Genomic DNA, 23,236 nt, shown 5'->3' with positions numbered 1-23,236 from the left:
TCTCTGAAAGAAAGTTACAGCACAGAATAGGGCACATATTTTCCTAAGCAGCAGTGAGGATGGGTAGGAACTGGTGAGAAATTTGGTTTTGTCACAGTTTTATACAAGATTACAATGCAAATTCAAAGCAATTTGCAGCCAAAAGTTTTTCAAATGTCTGAAGTAATTTACTGAAAAACACAAATGGGTTTGAAAAATGCACCTGAAATAACTCACATATTTTAAACAGATACACCAACATGTTTCCAGGCAATGTGGCAATGGGTACACAAATGTGAAGAATTTCGGGGGGGGGGGGGATTTAAAAAATATATATACATTTTGAAAAATGTGCATGAACGCTCCTGCAAATGTGTATATGAATATTATAATCCAATATGAACCAAGCAAGCAAGGATTTTTCTTTTCTTTTTTAAAAAAATATTTTTAAATCAATTTTTACCAAGTTCAATATACACTTCAATATAAATTCTACATTACATTCTACATACACATTCTAGATTACATAGATATATCAGTGTAGTGTACTTCCCTCTTTCTAAGTGACATTCAAAAGTAGGGAAGGATTTTTCAAGATGGAAATGGGATTGAGCTTGACAGGGTCAAAGATCCTTTAGGATGAGGCAGAGGCATGCAACAACAACAGCAACAACAACAACAACAAAACACAGAGAAGAAGTCCTAGCACAAGGGTGTGAATGATGCCTTGACACTGGTCCTTTTCATTGAGGCCAGTCCCCTCTGTGTTCACAACAAGACATACTTGACAGCAGGTGATCCAGTGGTCCTCACAATTGTAGGCAGGCATGGAAATTAAAACCCTTACTAAGACAAATATTTGATGCTTGATCCAGAGCCCTGTTTAAACATGGTAGTTGCTTGATCTCACCATGACCCAAAATTTGGAACACTCATCCCTTGTGATGAACAGTACTAAAACAAGCTGGAAAAGGAGTGACCAGGGAAATCAAGATGAATGTTGTTGTTTTTGTTATTTTGAGAAGGGAGATTGAAGGGAGATTAATTTTTAAAAAGATAGAGGATTGTCATGTTCAAGAATTCCTGAACAAACCAGAAATCACCTTGGAACTACATTGTAATATTGTATTTACCATATATAGAACATTGCTAGATCATCAAGCTGAGGAGCCCATAGAGGTTATAGAGTCATAATTAAAGAAAATGAAGGGGGGAGAGTTTTTCCCCCTGAGCCTGCAGCAATCTGTTTGTATCTTTTCAGTGTGAGCTTTGATTAGAGTTAACTTGCATGGAAATTCTATTAATGGCCATATAATTAGCTGGTCTGTAAAAAAACACCCCACCAAACCCTAAATATAAAAACCTAGCCATAATATAGAGTGTGATCACCTACACTGATGAACCACACTCTTTGACCAAATGCAGCATAAAATTAGATTTTACCAGCAATTAGTTTCAAAAATATGTAATAAGGATACTTTTGGCACTACTATTATGTGACAATTACTAGTTTACCTCTGCTCATCCACTTTCTTCATGTCTGATGATGACTGAGAATGTATTATCCACAAAGAGTTAAATAAATTATATACTAAGAGAAGCATGGTTGTGGATCTTAAATGCAAAAGATTCAAGCATGTGGGGGGGATACATACCAATAAGATGGACAAAGAGGACAGAGATTTGCATAAAAATTGTAAAAGCTTTTAATATGTAGAGATGAAAATGTAGAAAGAACTTCTTTAAGGTAAATACAAATGCAAGCTACGTGGTTAGGGAAAGACTCATTCCAGGGCCATGAAACCATGCAGCTTTCAAAGCCTATTCACATCTTGGGACCTATTCTGTGCAAAATTCATAAACAGTGGTTTTGCACAAAAGGCAGCATTTTCTGTTTAGAAAATAACTTTTTCTGTGTAAAAATAATAATATTTCTATGTAGTGATATCATTTTCTTTTGAGAAATGTTGCTTGCTGGGTAGAAGATGCTGTGTTTTCCACAAAGGATTTTGTGTGGAATGAGGCTTGAACTGCAAAGATTCTCTTTGGTTCAAGATTCTTCTTGTCAGGGTTTCTTGACACTCAAAGAGCATGTTTTTCTACCATGTTTCAAATATTTTCAAATATTCTGTCCCTAGTGTCTTTTGAGCTCCTGCTCCAGTGACACTAAAGCTTGGAAAATATACATTTTTGGCCTACAGTTCCCAGAATCCTTCATTCAGCATGACAAGTGACCGTTCTGGCTGGAGGATTCAAGAACTTTTAGTCCAAAAATGAATCTTTTCCGGATTCTGCATTTTGCCATGCTGTCTAAATGCCCCTTCAGCTGTATACAAAAGCTCCATTAAATCTCCATTGCAGGAAAGTGTCTGCACTTATGCATGCACATTTTTCATATTTGTATTTACATTTAGGGTAAAAATTTCCACTTTGCCAGCCTCATGCCTGAAGATATAACTAAATCATGTCATATTCATGTACAGAATAAATCTGGGCTCTATAAACAAGACCACAGAATAAACGGGGGGAAAAAACAAATAGTTATTTTGTTTGGATATCCTAAGGGTCCTGTTGCAAAAGGAAGGTGGCGGGGAGACCCATATGCAGAAAGTCTTCTTTGCTTATTCTGTTTTACTAACAGCGGAAATTATTTCTACATTTTTCCACTTGCGGTTTGCTGAAATCTACCATCTAGACTTGTCATCATTTTTCACTTGAAAAGCCTGGCAGGACAACCATTGTTACATTGTCCTCTGAGGGTGATAGTGAAGAATTAGTCAAAATAAATGTGACCTGTAACACAATTCTGCAATATGGTATGTGCTTCCTGTTCAAAGTTCACTTCAGCCACCTGGGCAGTTTGTCCACTGCATTCGTCCATTGTCCACTTTTCTATATTTCTACCCAACAGTCAATCATTATTTTATGGACATAGAGAAGTTTATCGCATTGGGGTGGATTGGGAATAGAACAAAAGGGGACGGGAATGAGTGTGGAACAAGTGGGGGATGCATTTTACCGCATACAAAAGTGCCCATTCCATTCCATTCCCTTCCCTTCTGTTCCCCATCCATTCCACAGGAGGCAATTTTTAAGAACAGTTACTGAACAGTTCTCAAAAATTGCCTCCTGTGGGACGGATGGGGAATGGAACGGAAGGGAACGGAACAGAATGTGGACTTTTGTGTGCAGTAAAATGCATCCCCCACTTGTTCAGTCCCCATCTTGGCCCCTTTTGTAATGCACAAGGCCCGTTCCAGGGGCCTGTGCGATAAACTCCAGAGAATACTCATTCTTTCCTAGGCTGTTTCCTCCTCCATTAATTCCTCCTTCATCAACAGTTCTGCAAATGTTAAGATTCCAAAAAGATACCTCCCACTTGTATGTGTGGATGGTGCAGTTTTGGCTATGTAAGGTTCTTATGCTTGGCGTTCACTACTAGTATATAGGAGAGGTGGAAATCATGTAACTGCCATCCACTGGCCCGAGAGGGAGGAGACTCCACCCTCCATAACTGCCATCCGCCAGCCTGAGAGGGAGTTCACCAGGCAGGTCCAGCTCCATCAGGACTAGCCTGGAAGAAGGAAGAGCCCTCCCTCCAATCCATCTGCCTTGGTCCAGGCCTCAGAGGGAGAGAAGAACCACTGGACCTCATCCCCTTTCCCTCCACCATTCCCTTCTCCTTTTGTGTCGTGTCTTTTAGATTGTAAGCCTTAGGGCAGGGAACTGTCTGATTAAAAATAATAATTGTAAGCCACCCTGAGAGCCATTAGGGCTGAAGGGCGGGAAATAAATACCTAAATAAATAAAAATAAAAATGTGGCCTCCCAGATGTTGTTATTGTTATTATTGTATGACTTCAAGTAATTTTCGATTTATGGTGACCCTAAGGTAACCGTACCATAGGGTTTTCTTGACAAGATTTGTTCAGAGAGGATTTGTCTTTGCCTTCCCCTGTGTCTGAGAGAGTATGACCTGCTCAAGGCCACCCAGTAGGTTTCCATGGTCAAGTGTAAATTCGATCCCTGTTCTCCATAATCATAGTCCAATGCTCAAGCCACTATACCACATTGGCTGTCTTTCCAGATGTTGTTGGACTCCTGCTCCTAGAAATCCTAGTCAGAATAGTCAGTGGTAAGGAATGCTACCATATATAGTGATGAAAATAACAATGCCACCAAAAATGCCAGCACTTTGTCACACTCCCCCTTTTCCAATAACCTATAGATACTGACCTGTTTGACATGATATTATTGTGTTGTTAATTTCTCTATTCACAGTGTCAGAAGCAAACAACTTGTAGTAGAGCAAGTGAAATGATCGACAGATTAATCAGTAGTTTTTGTGGTTTTTTCGGGCTATATGGTCATGTTCTAGAAGAGATTATTCCTGATCTCTGAAGATCCCAGCCACAGATGCTAGCAAAATGTCAAAAATAAACTCTTTGGGAACATGGCCACATACCCTGAAAAACCCACAAAAAACTATGGATGCTGTCCATGGAAGCCTTCAACTTCATATCAGAATAATCAATAATTTTCTGCTGTATACTTTTTGCATATCTTTTACCATACTTGTGTTCTGATGTTAATCTGTGTGTAGTTGTTTTTAAAGTCTTCATGATAGGTTGAAGTGAAATATACATTTACCCAAATGTTTTTAAGTTTTTTTTCTTCTCCAAATGCGTATTTAAAAATGTATTTCCTCTACAGCAATATATTTTGAGGTATATATATTTAAAATACACTCTAATGTATTTTTTGGGATGAGACCACTGTCAGCACATTGAAGAAACTGAAAACCAACAGACTCAGTTCTGAGCCATTTTTCCAGAGTGAGTGGATTAGGACAGCTCCAAAACTTGGGGTCCTACACACTACACAATTATAGCACAATGCTTCCACTTAACTGCCATTGCTGCATCCTTTGAAATCCTTGGATTCATAATTTCTTGAGGCATAGAAGCTCTCTAGAAGAGAATTTTAATACTCTTCTCTAAACTGCTAGTCGCAAGATTCCATAGGATAGAACCGTGGCAGTTAAAGTGGAATCATAGTGCTGTAATTGTATCATATGAATGGTTTCCCGAAAGGAAAATGTCACAACTAGTAAACAGTAGTATGTTGCTTTCCTTTTTATTAATCAGAGGTGTAGCAACAGTAATTTTTAAAAAAATATATGGTAGTGACTGGTAACATTAATTTTTCAGGCCAAGTGGTAATATGTACTAAAGTTATGATTATCCATAACTTCTAAACCAATGTTTTGATCGATCATTGAGGAAATTTTGGTCATTTTGTATTTTACACTATGTTGTGGGGATGGGGGTGGGGTAAATAAAGAGAATATTTATTAGGCAATGACTGAACAAAATAAATAAATATGTAGAATACCTAATGCATTCCTTTTTAAAAATGAATTTCTAAGTTATGAACAGTTCATACAGAGATTTGCTCAGATTGCCTCCAACATCCCCCAATGAAATACACAGAAGGATAATTACATGTCATACTTGTCCATAAATGAAGTCCTCTTAGAGCAGAAAGGAGGAAACTGAAAGTAAGGGTTGCCTTGTTTTATGTTACTTCTAGTAGCAGTTAAAACAAATAGCAAAGTACAGACCCCACAGTTCCAACTATTTCCATTTTCTTTGGAAGAAGCACTGTCTTTCCCAGCATGGGGAAAACTCTTCCTTCATTTATGCTTTTTTTTAAAAAAGAGATTTTCATGCCCTTCCATTTTATTCAAAGCAAGAGTAAATGATTTCAGCTCATGCTTCTTCTAAGGGAGGGAAGTGAACTGAAAGAAAGGCTGGTATATGTGTCCTGGCTCCAAAAAGAAGCTTCTCTATTCTTCCTGCATGCCCCTTACTCACTTCTGCCAGTGGGTGGCTATCAAAAAGCAAATCTCTTCTTGCTCTTATTGACCACTGTAGCATAAATTGTACAATTTATGGCCGCAGTCTAAGGTACAGTTATGCATACTTAAGCACCATTGGTTTCAACAGGGCTTAAGTGCCTATCATTACATCATGGACTCTAGACTGCCTATCGTTACACCATTACACTGTGTCTCTTCTATCCAATTGGTTTCAGTTATACATATGCAGCTATACAAGATCACTCCAGCATGGTTGTTCAGCAACAATATTGATAATTTTTGGGGGGTCTTACACAGGTTGGATGTATCTAGCACATCATCCCACCAATACATTTTTAAATATTTATTTGCCCATTCATATACACCTAGCACTCTAGCAGGTATGCACTGCAGTATGTTTACATCTATGGGGCAGATTCAGGCCAAGTTTTATTTCTACTTACTTGTGCCCTAACCCTGCAGAAATGGACTTACAGAGCACATCACATCTGTTGTTAAAATATTCCTATATATGCTAACACACTTGACACAGAAGGACAAATCAGTTATGACATATTTCGCATTTGTGGTCATTAAGCTGAAAGGAAAGTGATCCAGTTAAAGCTATCACAATCTGGCCTGAGCAGACATGGCTGCAGGCAAGCCCAGGAGAGACCAGGAACATGTGTTAAGAATCAGCGACTTTCTAAAGTTAGTGAGATAAAAAGGGAACACCTTGGAATATTTGCCCTGATCCGACAATGTCTTCCAGGTGTAAGGGCTCCCATGAGCATAAAGAGATCCCCATGCATCTAGGGAGGGTGGGAGCAATTCCACTGACATAAAAGAGGAGATGGCTAGAACTACTCCTACAACTGACTGGAGATAATATTTGCATGTTTTTGTGTGCAGTTAACTGCAGTAATTGGAACCAGAACTTGGAAATACTACTTCCTTGGACTATAACTCTCATAATCCACAACCAGCATTCTGGAAGTTGTAGCCCTATTATAATAAATTTTCCAATCTCTTCTTCACCCAGAAGGAGCTGATTTTGACCAGATCTGATCAACATGGTCCATTTATCTCTGATGAAAGAAATTGTTGGACTACAAGTGTTGGCATCTTTCACCACTGGCTAAGCCAGCTAGGCTAATGAGATCTGCAACATTCAGAGGGCCACATTCCCCACCTGTGATCTGCCCCAGTGTTTACTCTGACAGGTAACATTTCTCCATGATTTGAGGCAGAGCTTTCACATCACTTGCTTTCTGTACCTTCTAACTAGCGCTCGAACCTGGGACTATTTGTGCTGCATAATTGAATTAGGGGACCATCCCAGTACTCTCACTTTCACAAACCTGATGCGAAACTTAGGAAAGACAAAAGGCACACAATGGATGCTTATATGCAGTTGAGTAAGCCACTGATATGGAAATGACACTCGAGTCCATGGCCCTACCTCCTCAGACATGATGCCTTCTAGTACACCACTAACTAACTCAAAATGGCCCTCTGTTCTGGTAGTCAAGGTCTGCTGTCCCAGCCCAGGATTTCCTCTGCCCCATCTCGGATTCGCCCCTTTTCACTTGCTGCCCCTCACTCCTGGAACCTTCTTCCCCCACGAGCAAGGGCCATCACTTCTTTAACCAGCTTCAAAACAGAGTTGAAGACCATCCTGTTCAGAGAAGCGTTCCCAGGCATTGCATAATTGTCGCTTGCTATTTGATGTTCTTTTGATGCCTGTTTTATCGAACCATTTCCTGTATTGCTATGTACTTTATATGTATTAGCCTACTAGCCCCACCACCTTTCCCTTCTCCTTTTATGTCATGTCTTTTCAGATTGTAAGCCTGAGGGCAGGGAACCGTCTAATTAAAAAGATTGTATGTACAGCGCTGTGTAAATTTACAGCGCTTTATAAATAAAGGTTGATAATAATAATAATAATAATAATAATAATAATAATAATCTATTCGCTTCAGTAGAGCTCACACGGAGTGTTACAGTGGTGAAACGCATCTAGGTTGGGGATTGGGGATCATTTTTACAGTAGCAGTCATAGCAGACCCTACACGATTAACTGGAAGTGACCAAATACAATAATAATAATCTGCAAATTCTAGTTGTGTGTGTGTGTTTTTTAAACACCCAGATTTTCTGCAACAAGGTGTAGAGGAGAACTGTGCTCCCTGGAAGTGCAATTATCTTGTTTGCTGGTGGGTGGCAACGTTGACTGTAAAACTGAGGCAGTTCTGACACACATTAAAATGGTCTTGTACCCTGCCATCATGAGTCTCAGGATTCTCAATCTGGCTCTAGACAGATGCACATCTACTTTGTTAATTCACACAGAATATTATTTTATGTCTATGGTTCTCTCCTGCTGGATTCAGGCAGAGAACTTGCATGGAGTAATTCCTTGTCAAGTCGTTTTAAGAATATCATAGCAGGAATCATGACATGTAAATCAGTTAAAAAATAATGTGTAGCATTGTAGAAATCAAAGTGAGTACTTTTTGACTGTGTCTACTGGAAGAGATTTTGTGAAATCACTAATTTGGTGAACACTGCTTCCTACTGAAAGGCTAAATCCTACACAAATGGCTATTACAATTTTGGAGTACTGCTTTTCTCCCCCCTCCCCCCTTTAAAAAAAACCCTGAAGAACGATTACAAAATATATGCTCTACACACATAAAAATGTGCAAAGACCACAGAACATTTAGATTAGTACTAATGAGATAATCTGCCTGTTGCAGTGTATTCCAGCTGCACATATTTAAGAGAGTTCAATTAAAATTAAACTATATTTAGCACATAGTTAAATGATTCAAGGTGGTATATTATATCACTGGCAGGTTAACAGAAAGCATTTGGGCTGTTTAAAAATTTCAAGTGGCTCCACTGGAAAAACCTGAACTATATTTCTGGTGTAAAAAGTAACTTGACAGCAGATAGAAGATAGAAATATTGGCAGGATACAGACCTCCCAAAAAGGGCGGTCTCCTGCTGCCCTGGTTTGCTCCGCAAGGGCGCTGCAGCAGACAAACCACGCGGCTCCGTCATGAAGCAAAAAGAACCTGCAAAAAGCGGGTTCTTCTTGTGGCGCCTTTGTGATGCTGCAAGATGCCAATGGCGCACCTGCGGCATCACAAAGGCACCGGGATATGCGGACACTATGCGTCCATCATGTCAAAATGGCAATGCCCGTATGTACAGGGCGCCGCCATTTTGTCGCCCTCGTCACATGTGAAGGGCGAGTTTCAGCTGGAAGCGCTGCCCCTCACACGTAACAATGGTGTCCCATAGGGCCCGTCTGTGCAGTGCCATTATTTCCTTTTCTGCTCACACAAGTTGCATTTGGGGTAAATGGTTCCTTCCTATTTTTGTTACTTGCCACCCTTCCAGGAACTGCTTCTTGATGTATATACCTAAGAATGGGAAAGCGTTTCATTGGATCTGACTTTCTCAATGGAAACTGTCTTTTCTCACTTCCCAAGATTTGTGAGAAGAAAATGCAATGGGATTTGGAGAAATGCAATGAAATTGAGAGTGAGGGATGACCACAGTACTATGTCTGCACTCTGCTTTAAGCAGAAGTTACTAATCCATACTATTGGGGGGTGGATATGAGTTATATAAAAAGAGTTGGTAGGGTGGGACACTCTGCTTGGGATGCAAAGCCTAAGGGGGTGCAATGACAGCTCCTGACTCTCCCCACCTTCACTGAGGTACCAGAAAAGGAAAGGACTTGGCTGTGAGGAAAGCAAACTGAGAAAGACAAGGCCTCAAGGCAAGCTGATCTCCCCCACTCCCTGTTCTTCCCCTTGGAATTTCTTTGAGTAAATCAGAAAAGAAGGAATGAGATGGAGAGAAGGAATGATGGCAGGTGCCTCTTCCTTTTGAAAATGAAACTGTCCATACTCAAAGTAGTAGTGCTGCTAGCCTGTGTTGCAGCAGAAGAGAAAATGGAGAAGGAGTGGGGGAAAGGGAATGTAGCAGTTCCTTTAAGAATAAGTGATTTCTATTTTCGCAGAAGTGTTGTGGAGATCAATCCAGTTCCTCAGATGCAATGACTGAGGAAGTAGATTGATATCCACAAAAGATCAGGCTAGAATAGAAATCAGTAAATTAGGCCTGATACAGACAGACCAAAATAAAGCTGTTTCGAGTCACTTTGGAGGTATGCTGTTTAAATGATCCATGCGTACTAAGAGTCCGGAAGCCATGCCAAAGCCATGATCCAGTCCTAAGGACTGGAGCGCAGCTTTGGCACAACTTCCGGACTCTTAGGCGCGTTACAGACCCTCGAAAAGCGGCGGCCTGCACCCGCCCCTTTCCCCGCTGGATTGGGGCCTCAGTGGCCAGAGCGGCAGCCGCTGAGGCCCCGATCCGCCGCTTTCCAGGCCGCGAGGAAGGGGCAAAAGGCCGCTTCCCTGCATCCTGGAAAGGGGTGTCCTTGGGGTTTCAAGCCCCAAGGACACCCCGCGGCGGCAGGGAGTAGGAGAAAGGGGCCACTTGGCCCCTTTCTCATCTGCGTCGCTGGGCGCAGCCATCTAAAGGCTGCACCCAGCGACGTAAACCTGGAAGGAGCTCCGAAATGGAGCTCCTTCCGGGGCCACGGAAAGGGCGCACTAAGCATTCGTGACGCCATCATGGCACCCCCATGTAGATAGGGCGCCGCCATCTTGTAAGCGGCCCCTTTCTCCTCCTCCCCGCCGCCGCAGGGTGTCCTTGGGGTTTGAAGCCCCAAGGACACCCCTTTCCAGGCCTCAGGGAAGTGGCCTTTTGCCGCTTCCCTGCGGCCTGGAAAGCGGCGGATCAGGGCCTCAGCGGCTGCCGCTCTGGCCACTGAGGCCCCGATCCGGCGGGGAAAGGGGCGGGTGCAGGCTGCCCCTTTTTGGCGGTCTGTAACGTGCCTACAACTCCCAGGATTCTACAACTACAAATCTCAGGATAGGGAATCCCAGAATTATCTCAATATGTCATGGTTGCTAAAGTGGTGTCAAACTGCTTTAATTCTACAGCATGTCTACATTCAATGTCTAGGTTTTGAGGGCTTGAAAAGGGTAATTACAGAAAATAATAAAGGATATTGGTGGCTGGTAACCATCATAGTTGAATAAACTCCAGGTTTAGGTGCAGTGTGTAGTCCTCTTTCATTAATAATTCCTGGAAGGGTGTGGCCACAGAGGAAAGACTGTGGCCTTCTAGCCTTGCCTATGAGGTTAGGATGCTGGATTATGTTTCCCTTGAAAAATCTCAGTCCCTGGAGTGATATATGTGCATACAACTTGACTAAATTTTTTATAAACTATCCCAGAAGAGAGCTTATGAATTTTCATAGAATCAAATAGGGATGGAATAACCTAGATGCAATTGCTAGTCCTGCTAAATGAATAATTTGAAAAGATATTGATGCTAGGAAAGGTAGAAGGCAGCAGAATGAGAGGAAGATCACACACCAGATTGATAGACTCAACCAGAGAGGCCATAGGCCTGGGCTTACAGGACCTGATAAGGCAAGTCTTATCCACAGGGTTGCCATGAGTCAAAGTTGACTCAAGGGCAGTTAACAACAACAACAAATGATAAGTGAACACTTATGTAAATCCCCTTGATTAAATAGGGTCCATTCCCATCATGCCATGGATGGCCAAGAAGACTAGAATAGAACAAGCCCAACCTATCCCTGGAAGCCAAAATCACAAATTGATGCTGTTGTATTGTGGCCACATTGTGAGGAAAAATGAATAATTAGAAAAGGCAATGAGGCTAGGAAAGGTGGAGGACAGTAGAAAGGGAGGAAGACTAGATGGCTAGACTCAATCAGGGAAAACATGGGGGTCTGGAGGATTACTATGATTTACATTTCCCTCAACCTTACAGCCAACTTGATGGGAGTTAACAACAAACTCTCATCAGTGCAATCAATTGGATTTAGACCTGTGGCTTTCTTTGCATGTGCATCTCAAATATATGTTGCTAACACACATACCCATCTTACTTCAGTGGTTATTGTATTAGCTTCCAAATCACATTGTATTTGTTACTGTGTATAACTGGAGTATAACGAAAGATGCTGCAATTAAACTTTCATGATCTACACAGAAACATACACAAGAACCCGCATATGCACTCTCACACACATACAGAGTACAGTTCATTATCCTGCCTGTGAGGGCTTATGACTATTGACATTGTCAATTTTTACCTCATTACTCATCACTGCTTACTGGGAGTGCAGCTAATAGTGGATTTCCATAGAGTTTGTATGTGCAGCAATGTAAATTCTGACATTGCTGGTGTCAGTCACTAATCTACCTCATTCAGTTCATGTCAAGATGATACATCACAATGCTCAGCGACTGCCATCCCTGCTTTAAATAGATCTACATTCCCCTCAACTTTATAGCTGATGATGATGAAGATGAGTGTTTTGGCACCATGGATGTCTTCCCCTCTCGAAAGCACTTATAAGTCACTCTTCAAATATTAAAGAAATGACTGGTTCGCACGAGTTACTTTTAAGCAGACAAAACCCCTATAAGGCAATGTAATATAGTATAGGGTGTTATTTACTTGCCAACCTTTTGCCAGTTTAACAAAAAACGATTTTCCTTTTTCATCCATGGAGGGCATTAACAATCACACACACGCACACACTGAAAACATGCATTGCTTATTGAGAACTAATTTATTCATGTGAATTTATTTTTGTAATCATCCTCTTTTAGCCAACAGCAGTCCCCCACTCCAAAGCATCTCTCTTTGTCTCTGTCGTTGGCTGAAAATGACACTATAGACCATCCTGCATCTACAGCCTGCCAAAGGAAAAAAGTGATTATTAAACATTGATCAAGGCTGGAGTGGAAATTGCAGAATGATTGTCTCTCTCCTCAGGTCATGAACCATAGTGTGCTCAAATACAATTTACAAGGACACGTCATATTCTTATACAATTTAGAAGAAATAAAACCTCTAAGTGTACATGGATGCCATAATCCAATTATTCCCATAAAATGACTGAAGACTGGATTCTCGTATTGTATAATTCTCCAAGTCAAACTCAATAAGATTATGTTCAAGTCTCCTGCCTCTTTCATTTTTATATAAGTGGGCCATTCTTCAGATCAGATCAGAGTGCTGGGTGAAGGAAGTTAACCTTTCTCCCTATGGGATTTCCCCAATGAACCCCCACAGCTGCTATTCTTTTCCATGAGGAAGGTGGTTTTAAATGGAGAAAAAATTCAGTTGAAAGAGTTTATTTAATCATTTATTATTTCATTTATATCCCACCTTTTCGTCAGTATGGCACCCAAGAATTCCCACTATGAATAAAAACAAAAGACGCTTTAAACAATGGACAAAGTTTCAGAAATCAATTAAATGTTCCATCGTATTATGAACAGTAAGCCAACATCAGAAATAGCTACAAAATGGAGTTCTGTCATCACCACTACATCTGTTGACATTATGGTCATTAATGACCAAACATGACCCCCCCCCCAAAAAAAACCCCTACCTCTTGTCCCACTTAAAGGGTTTCTAAAGCGACAGTGTTACTGAAATGCCAGTGTCCTAGAGGCGCACAAACAATTATTGGGGGGGGGGGGGATTTTATTACCTCAGGTAAAAAGAGCTGAGAGGGCTCAGGCAACTCAAAGCAAGGATTAAGCATGTGTATACTGGTTCCAAGAAACAGTACTCGAGAGTACAAGTTTCAAAAACAGTTTTATTTATGAATCAAAGGGAATCAACATTCACACAAAGATTCTCACACACATTCAAGAACTGACAAAATGAAAGGTAGTAGCAGATAGTGACTGAATGGGTTGCAGAGGGTGATACTGTATTGATTCCAGATGCAGACCTCCAGTCAGGGGATACTGGGCAGAGAAGTGGCTCAGCAAGCTGCCTGGGATCACAATATGGCCAGCAGTGCTGAAGAATCAAGCGAGGTACGGACAGAGTGTCTGTTTGACTTCAAGTGAAACCAAATTCTTAGCCCCTGTCTAAGCAGGAATATTTATAGGGCAAAATCTGTCCTATAAATTGGGAAAGAAATTGATATTAAAGCAGAGTTTCCAGGAGAAAAGAATGGGAAGGGAAGTTGGAAATGGCCGGACAATCAGTACAAATATGCTTATACAAAGGGGTATCACTCCCAGAGGCAAGTACAGTTGACCCTTGGTATCTGTGGGGGAACAGTTTCAGACCCCACCCCAGTGGATACCAAAATCTTTGGATGCTCAAGTTCTGTTGTCCCCAATGATGGCATGTGCACGTGGCCATGCCACCATTAGGGACAACAGATCTTCAATGGCAGCACATGCATGTGGTCATGCCACCATTAGGGTCAGCCCGTGGCGTCCCCATTGTTGGTGCATGCACGTGGCCGTACCGCCATTGGGCACAATGGAATTTCCACTCTCCATAATGGCAGCATGGCTGCATATACATGGTGCCACCGGGACAATAGGGGCTGTCCTAATGGTGATGTGGCCATGTGCACATGCTGCCATTTGGGACAAAGCGGGCTTGCTGTTCGTGGATGCTTCAGTCTGTGAATGGCAAGTCTATGGATACCAAGGGCCAATTGTATACTTGGATTTCTGTTCACTTGTAGACACAAGGTCTATCACACACCATCACTCCTATCTGTGAGGGGTTATGATTCATCTATCCTTGGCTATGTGATCTAGTGCTCCCCCATGCTGAGCCTCCTGGATCCCAAAGATGGTCCCAGTTCCCCTTATATGGCAAGGCTCTATTCTTGCATTGGGGGTGTCTTTGCAACTATGTGCACATTGGGACACTGTCTGGTTTAAGAAGAAGATTTCACAGAATCATGTTCAATCAATGGTGACCATAAATGCAAATCCCTTTCACATTATATAAACATAGCACTTTGCTTCCATAGTTGTATCCTATGGCATACCAGGATTTGATGTTTGGTGAGGCATTAGACCGCTCTGGCTGAGAATTCCAAATACTCATACACAAATTGTATAGTGTGAAGGGACCCTATGTAAAGTAGCATCAAAGGATATAGCCATAGGTGGGGGCAAAATTAAGGCATTACCTCTCCAAAGAGGAATCCTGCCCCTCAACGAAATTATCCTCCAGTTCCCAAATGTCTAGCTTTGCAGAGAAGGAGACACTCAATATCATCCACATCTAGAACTCTTCTATTTGCTGTGTTCACATTCCCTTGATAACTTTTGTCTGCCTATTTTCTTTGAATGCCTAAACTGAATTGAAGTTTAAAGTTACCGCAGTGGTAGAAATTTGGGACTGAAGAAATAATTTCATGTGCATGGGAAGAATTCTTTTGGGGGGGGGGGGTAATGGTCTCATTTTGTCCCATAACAACACCCACTGGATAGTATGGTACTGATTTCATAGTGAATGAAGATGGGGAAGAATAAACGTGTATGACTTAATTTTAAGGAGTTTGCCTCCCCAAAAAGTATATAACATAAGTAAGAAGAATGATCCTGACATTTGATGGGGCATGTGGTGGTGGAAGAACACCATAGTCTTGCTGATGTTTACTCAGTGATATAGAAAGATGGAGCCTGGCTCAATAAAGAAGTATCTGCTTCTAAGAATAGGTTAATACAATTTAGGTTTATAATGGTCAAAAAACTGTGCATGGCATTGCAGTGTGTAAAAGGAGGGGAATTCTTCAGACACATGCCTCAGTTACATTCAGCTACATTTCTGAGATACTTCCATAACTATATATTCCATACCACTCATCCACATTATTTTCCTGAGTGAAGTAAAGAAAGCATATTTTTCCATTTTGCATGAGTAAAATATAGAAATATCCCAACTAATTACACAATTGCATGATGGCTGTGTTAAAGAAAAATAATCCATCTGTTGTCAAGACTAGAGTGACTAGCTAGTTATATTTAAACCACTGGTAACCAAGGAAGCAGATACACTTGTCTGCCTGTGTCAAAAGGTTAATCCACGTCTGAATTGATGCATGTTTACAGATCCTACATTAGAGATCCGGCATGAGATGTGCTTTCAGGCTATGCTGAATGAGTCAAGCATACATCTTTTATTTAACATGACAAAACTTTTCATATAGTTTTCAGTAACCATCTTTCTCTTTATCTCTCTCTCTCACACATACAGTCTATCAAATGTTCTGGACACCAGTTATTTAAAGCTATTATTTGGTGCCATAATAAGTAGTAATTTAAATACAAGGTAAAATCATCACATTGTCTTGTTTACTAGTGATGTTAATGTTAAACTGACGTGTAACGCTTCCCTAAAAAGGCAGCCTATGATTTGTTATCATTAAACTGTCAGCTCTGTCATGTATTAAGCATAGATTCATACTATACTTCTTTGAGCATATCACTTTATTTTGTATCAGTAAAAAAAAAACTTAAGTATTTTAATTGTGTCGCTGCTATTTTTCTATTAACTGTTTCATGCATTTTTTCCCCTGGCCTTTTAATTGCAGTTTAATAGTGGTCATTAACACATTAAGGGGTGTTAGAAGAACATTTGAAGTCCTCTTGACTTCTACCAAAGTTGACACTTCAATGCTACAGTAATTTCAGCTATTCATTTATTTAATAGTGACCTATGCAAATGTGGAACCATGTCATTTTACAAATTGACTGTAATAATTAACTAGAAAGGCAGAGTAAAATGAAACAGGTTATAATTAGAATAAAACTGCTACAGTATTACGTCAGCTAGAATAAAATAATCTCAAATGATTAAATTGGTTTCAATTATTAAGGATCAGTTTAATGTACCCACTGTTCCGATTATATATTTTTTTTACATTTCTCTTTTTTGTGTGCATTAGATGTCACCTCATGCAATTTATGCATTTTATTCATCTTGGTAAAACAGGCATTACAAAAGTTTAATTAAGTACTAAAAGACTTCATATTATTCTGTTGAATTTTAAATTAGTTGCAGAATCTTGTGATACTGAAAGAACATACCATTCATACCCATTTCAATTAGCTTGCATCTATTACATTGTCTAATTTTCTCTGCCAGTCAATAAGTATATAGGTGTGCTAGAAGTTTCAATATTCACCTGTGGACTTGATGTTAATCCTCATGATTGAAAGCACCTGTGTTTTGCTGTCACATATTTGGATTCATCATTCGCTTACAAAATAATTTTGATTTTAAGATATGAATATTTATAATCATCATTTGAATGATATTGGCTGGCATCCAATTGATGACACATGCATGCATAAATCGTGCTAGATTTACAAGGCAAATTATTCACCATAGTGCAACAGATATATTCTGTTGACAGTGACAGAAGCAGAGTTGTGCATACAGCAATGTTGTGTGCACTGTTCTTGTGTAATACTCATTGCACATTGCACCTTCTTCATTCTGTATTGTCCAGCATCATCTAGTCATTGGTATGGGTTGCACAATGTTGCTGTTGTGCATGGGGGTTGTGTAACGTTGGTGTAGTGTATCTCCACATGCAAATATTTACACTGTGCTAAAGGAAAGCTGGGTGCTCATTTCGCAACTTTGGAAGGATACAAGCCTGAGTTGAGCTTGAGCCCCTGTCTGGTACAACCTTATGGTTTGTGAGTGAGTGGCTACAGTACAGGCATTTAACCATGCATCACCATTTCTCACTTCTATAACTAGTTATTGGATTTTAACACTCAAACATTCTTCTGTTGATCTGCTACAATTTTATTTTGAATTCCAGTAAACTTAATGTATGTGTGATTAAATGCATTTGACCTCAGTACAGTATTTTTTCATGTTTTCAGATTACTATCAACATTACCTTTTTCAAGTCCATTACTGGTTAATAACCCGGAATGATCTGCTGATGCATACTAATGGAATGGATATGAGCTTTCACATCTGACAACCTTCCCTTTCAAGAATGAAAATAAAATTATCCCCAAAGTAATTACACCATAAAGTTGGAAGATCACCATTTGAGGTGGCGGGACAAATCAATAACAACAGCAAACACAGCTCTTGTTCTTTGCTTGTAAATGGTTGGCCCTCCCTCCCTAGAAATGCAGTGAAAGTACAGGGCAACTAGTACTTTCCAAAATAAAAATGCATTTCCAAAAGAAAGTAGAAAGCTCCTAATCATGAGCACTCATCCAAATACTTTTCTAACCTATTAAAGGAATCTGCTCTCGCAAATCTGTGAGAACATGCAGACTGCCATCTTGAAGTCTCTACTTCCTCTCCTGCACCAGTGCTCAGCCTTTGATTCCTTGAGAAATTGCTTCTGCCCCATGTATCCGTGTGGAATAGGATTTCAAAGGAAGGAAGAATGAGTTGGATGATATCATAAAACTAATCTAATCCAAACACTTGGGTGACCACAACTGGCTGTGATAATTAACTGGGATTTGGGAGTTTGTTCTGTGCTGCACTTTGACACTTATTACTTCGTAAGTTTGGAGCCACTTGTTATTTTGCCTCACATTATCATCTAATGTAAAATTCTTGAGAAATATTTCTTGTTGCTCAGCATCAACATTAAAACGTATTTACACCAAAACTGGATCAATTAAATACATATTTATACCAAAATTGGATTCTTCTTCATCTTCTTCTTATAATGCTGACAAATGATCCCAGAGAAGTCTGGGAATTGTAGTTTTGAGAAGGTTCAGATTTGCAGAACAGGTCCCAAGGTTTGCAGAGGAGAAGGGATAGCTATTAAACTAGCAAGAGTCTGTAGTGTGTACATGCTCTCAGAAGTTACTTAGGTTAGTGGCAGGGCAAAAATTAACATGCCATTCCCAGAGGCCAGAGACAATGCAAGGCAATTTTCCTCTCTCTCACTGAACAGAAATACAATATTTGAGAAGACATTTTAGGTGTAGGAATAATTCAGCCCCCCTTACCTGCAATCATGAAGAGACACAAAATAATATTTTTTTTTGGGGGGGGGGGGATGAGGGATGGAAGCTGAAGCAAGCAATTGTTAGGTCTTTCTTTCCTCTGTGCAATACCATTTTCAGTCATGCCTTAAGCTTCTTAGAATGACTTGTACATTTTCCAAATGGAACTCGACTTCTTTATTGTAATGTAATTGCAATTAATGTTGTGCAGTTGTAATAATGTAATTATTATTAATTACATTTTCCAAAGGTAATTAAAATTCTTTGCTTTGAACAAAGGCGATAAGTGGATCACAATTAGCAGCATTTTGACAAAAAAGAGAAAACAATTAATACTGCAGATTATGTTAACTCAGTACAAACAAGGCATTTTTGTGTGTCTTCTAAGTGATAATTTACGCAAATGGTATCTTTGTACTTGGAAAAAGTATCAGTTTTAGAAATCTTTCTGAGTTATTTGGTAGGAAATTAGTTTTTATGCATTCTTAAATACATGTTTAAAAGATGGATAAAAGAAGAAAAAGCACAAAACATGGAAGGATACAGAAAGCTGGAAAGTGTATCATTACATTTCCAAGAAAACTGAAGTAACATCTAGGGCAATGAGTACAACATGTGATAAACTTCAGCCAGTATGATGTAATGTCTTCTAGAGTATCAATTCTGAACTGTGGTAAAGTCAGGCACAATATTTCTTGAGAATACAAAGGTAAAGAGGGGAAATGCATAATATTGGCTCTACGACTTTGGGGTCCTCAGGCAAGATATTGGACCCCATTAACATTGAAAAGTTTGAGAAACAAGCATTTTATTTCATTTCTTCTCACTTTTTGAAGGTCCTTGCAAAGTGAGAATGAATGCATTGTGTAACAGAGATGAATTTTCTACAAATAATTGACCGCACTGCCCTGCTGGAATTGGTTTTTCATGTATACTTATGTGGTCATGTATTGAAACTGGTCATGCAAACACTGGCATAATTTCAACATCTATCTAACAAAGAGGAGGCATGATATCATATGTGAAGGGAGCCTCCTTTAGCCAATGGACTGTTTATACATACATATATATATATATATATATATATATTAACCATTTCAAGAGATGTGTGAAATTTTCAAGAATAAACACATACAGTAATGGCATATAGTAACAGAGGGATTTAGTTGGACTGAATGGCCTTTGAGGTATCTTCCAGCTCTATGATGTTATGATTTTCTTCCCAAAAGGTTTCCTCAACAATAAAAATGCATATTTTCATGGTTTGAAGAACCACTTGCAGCTTACTTCGTTCAGGAATATTTATGAGACAGTGGGTAACAATTTCTGGCCTTTGGATGCCCCAAGAACCATGGTAAACATGCATAATATTTACAAATATATTGGGTGAATGGAAAAGACAGCAACTGTGCATCTGACAGTCTGAATATGCAATTTTGTTCTTCTCTTCAGTTTTTCCATATTATCCTTGACAATCCCTATTTTTAGAAGCTGAAATAAGATGTACAGTCCGTCCTCGCCTTACGCGGGGGATCCGTTCCGGATCCCTCCGCGTAAGGCGAATTCCACCTATGCTCGAGCCCCACTGGAAACAATGGGGCTCGTGCGCGGCGGCGCGGGTGCGCATGGGGTGCAACGGGCACGCGCGCCCATTCAATTGAATGGGATGCGCCACCCCTTCCGCCCCGCGGCTTCACCACATACACTCAAGTCCGCATATGGCGTGCCCACGTATGGCGCGGGCGCACTGTATTATAAAGGGTGGAAAGGAGCAAGTGTGGAGGTGTGGGGAGCTCACATTTTGAATAGCAATATGGCTTTCCCTGAGAATTCTCTATTCAGTCCCAATTCATACATTACTAGAGAGTGTTGTAGTCATTACCCTTCCTTTCCATTAATGTATAACACTATGAATATGAACATACAGAGCTAGAAGCGGTGTTTCTGTCTATGCTAGGCAGTCTCATTGGTTAAATTTGCAAAGGTGGAAGGGACTGGAGGGCTTTCAAGGTGTGAAGGACTGACATGATTCCATGAAGAGCTGTCTTTAGGTCAGTTTCAGAAGGGTTGGATGTATCTAATAGAGATTCACTTAACAATTGACTATTGGATCACAACAAAGGCATGTCAATTTAGTACATTCAAAACATCACCTAGGCTCTTTAAGCTGTTACGTCTTCCATACACTTGAACACTAGATATTTTTTATTGCCATTTAATGTAGAAAGAAAAAAACTAAGAAATCTGAGATGAAATAGATTAAATATAGCCACTGTGTAAAGCCATTGTGAGTAACTCCAAAGCATTAATGCAAAGTGGTTACTATTGTGCAATCAGTTTGTGCACTGTCATGTCACATTGTGCCAGAAAATTAAGCAATGAAAGAGTGACAAAGTAACTGAAGAGTGCCCATACAAATATCTAATCTTTTCAGTGCTACAGAAGAAATCACGAGAGAAAGAAGAGGTTCATACGTCCCTTTTGGAAGATTAGGTATGCATTTGATAATGTGCATTAGTGAACTACTCACATTAGCTATTTAACAAGTCACTTATCCTATTAGTCAACTTTAGTGTTCAGGCTTTTGCAAACCTACAGTCACAGCATGGCTTACCATAATTTGGAGGTGACACAATGGCCCTGGGGTCGCTATCTCTTTGTTAAAAGATGACACAGTGGCAACTGTCACAATGAGGTACCTCCCCTCCTGGGCCACATTTTGCTGGTACACTATAGACTGAATCTATGCTGTAGCACTAATGCAGTTCGACACCACTTTAACTGCCATGGCTCCATCCTACAGAATCCTGGGATTTATAGTTTTGCGAGGCACTAACACTCTGCAGAGAAGGCTAAAAGCCATGTAAAACTACCAATCCAGAATTCCATAGGATTGAGCTACAGCACTGAAAGTGGTATCAAACTACATTATTTCTACAGTGTAGACGCACTCCAAGACAAGTTAAGAAAAATGGAGGAGCAAATGAGTCTTAGCACATCTCCAGAAGGTCTGGAGTGCATGAGGCCCCTTTCGTACATATGAATTCTGTGTTTGAAAAGAACTTTCCAAATTCACAAATCTTTCATAAACATAAAGAACTTTATAAATGTGAACATGAATCTTTTCTTTTAAAAAAATAAATGTGGAAGAAAGGAAGGGTGATAGATTCACCCTGCGGATTCTTAGTGTTTAGATCTTCACAGATTGGCTTTCAATCTTTCTGTAGTCAACCATGTCTGGGTCAAGAAAGTGATGTTGCCAACTTTTTATCTGCTCATCTTTACTAGTCACAGAACAGAACAGTAAAGCATTGTTCTCTCCATGAAGGGAGTAGCTGTAGCTATTGAAATTTGGCTTTTCCTCTTGACTGCTGAATAAAAATGTGCCCCCCACCCCAATATTGAGATAAGGCAGAGATTTCAAAGTATAAAGGCTTTTAATTCCCTCTTTTAAACAGTAGGATATGGAGACTTTCAGTGCCTTCTGAGTATTTAAGGACATGGCATTGCCCACTGTGTTTGGCCCCACCATTATTGCTGTAGCCCCTCTCACTGAAATAATGCATTCCTCCACTGATATTTTCCCTGATATGTTGGTTCCAGGCTTGAAAAGGTTCCTCACCTTAGTATAGGATCTTTCTTTGAAACACAGCTTTGTGAAATTAAGATAAATTGTATTGTTTGTTTTCAGTTGTGTCTCACTCTACCTGGGAATATTCTACCTAGAGCATTGGGCCTTCAACTTTTTACCCTTATGATCCCCTTTCCATCTGTCAATGCCATGCTCTCCCACTCGATGTAGTATACAAATAACAATATTTTGTTTTAGTTGTGTGTATTTTTATTTACACACTCATGTATATTCATATTTTAACATATTATAAGGAAATAACATTGTTCAAATTGGGGCAAGTTTATTTAAATAAATTCAACATTAAACTCAAAATATGTGTAAATTTTATACTTTAAAAAAGTTTGGAAAGACAAGGAAGAGAAAGGCTCAGGGACTTCATGTCTTGTGACCCCCTTGAGCAACCACTGCCTTAGGGAAACCCGCCTGACCTGAACATTGATTTTTTGTGTCACCATGTTAAGACATTTCTACATTCCCAAACAATTCATGGATTGTATGTAGGCCCTTGGTATCCAATGGAATTTGGATCCAGAATCTTCTGTGGATACCAAAATCTCTGGATGCTCAAGTCCCATTCAATACAGTGAAATAGTGCCCCTTATATAAAATAGTAAAATCAAGGTTTGCTTTTTGGAATTTATATAATTTTGGACTGTTTTCAAACCATGGATAGTTGGGTCCATGACTAAAGAACCCCTGGATAAGGTCGGTCGACTGTAGTTGCCCGATTTTTCAATGCTGGTCTTAAGACAATTATTATCCATACAATTTCTTCTTAGTGGACATGTTCTTTTATAATGGCTAGGGTTCAATTAGTTAGTTCCAGCTAGAGTAAACACATTATAAAAATTGTTGAATTGTG

Source organism: Sceloporus occidentalis, unplaced genomic scaffold (assembly GCF_023333645.1).
Source record: "Sceloporus occidentalis isolate IW3139 unplaced genomic scaffold, rSceOcc1.0.p SCAF_5, whole genome shotgun sequence".
NCBI classification, from domain to species: domain Eukaryota; kingdom Metazoa; phylum Chordata; class Lepidosauria; order Squamata; family Phrynosomatidae; genus Sceloporus; species Sceloporus occidentalis.
This window is presented reverse-complemented; position numbering follows the sequence as displayed.